Source organism: Sesamum indicum, linkage group LG3 (genome assembly GCF_000512975.1).
Source record: "Sesamum indicum cultivar Zhongzhi No. 13 linkage group LG3, S_indicum_v1.0, whole genome shotgun sequence".
NCBI lineage: Eukaryota > Viridiplantae > Streptophyta > Magnoliopsida > Lamiales > Pedaliaceae > Sesamum > Sesamum indicum.
In genome coordinates this window covers 18,250,812-18,251,767 of record NC_026147.1, presented here as the reverse complement: position 1 = coordinate 18,251,767, position 956 = coordinate 18,250,812, and the positions used below count along the sequence as shown (strand labels likewise).

General features: G+C 46.4%; 1 protein-coding gene across 1 annotated transcript in view; it reads left to right on the top strand.

Annotated features, from left to right (window-relative positions):
* LOC105158740 (flowering time control protein FPA-like) overlaps nt 1-956 on the top strand; it is a 16,294-nt gene that overhangs the window by 12,484 nt on the left and 2,854 nt on the right. The window lies entirely within an intron of this gene.

The window sequence follows — 956 nt, the reverse complement described above, 5'->3', positions numbered from 1 at the left end:
GCGCGCGCACGTCGGCAGTGGCTTCCTACACAGGCGCCCGTCTGCTGCCGACAGGCCTGCGCGCGCGCACGTCGGCAGTGGTCGGGCAGGCGGCGTTTGCCGCCGTCGGCAGTTTTTTCCCAATTTTTTTTCAAACTTTTGGGACGCATAATATAACTGAATATAATAAAATAAATATTTCGCGATACAAATACGATGCGTAAAAAATTAAAATATTATTCTATTCTGTCTTCATATTTTTTCCTTTTTTCCCATTTATTTGTTATTTTTTTAATAATTAAAATAATTAAATAAATATTTTCATAACTCAAAAATTAATTATTTCGACAAAAATGAATTAGTCATGTGATTTTACGGTGACGTGCAAATTTTCATGCAGTGTCCGCGCAGGCGCGCGCACGTCGGCTGCGTCCGCAAAGGCGCGCGCGCGCACGCGAGGTTGTTTCCGCACCGGCGCGCTCGCGCACGCGGGGCCGTTTCCGCACGTGCGCCGGCAGCGTCCGCACAGGTGCGCGCGCACGTCGGCAGTGGCTTCCTACACAGGCGCCCGTCTGCTGCCGACAGGCCTGCGCGTGCGCACGTCGGCAGTGGTCGGGCAGGCGGCGTCTGCCGCCGTCGGCAGTTTTTTCCAACACGCTTTTTCAACCTTCTGGGACGCATAATATAACATAATATAATAAAACAAATATTTCGCGATTCAAATACGATGCGTAAAAAATTAAAATATTATTCTAATCTGTCTTCATATTTTTCCCTTTTTTACCATTTATTTATTATTTTTTTAATAATTAAAATAATTAAATTAAATATTTTAAATTAATAATTAATAATAATTATTTTAATTAAAATAATTCAATTAATAATAATTATTCAAGCGTCGGCAGTGCCCGTGCGGGCGCGCGCGCGGGCGCCCGCCGGCAGTGCCCGCGCGGGGGCGCCCGCCGGCCCGGCCCCCC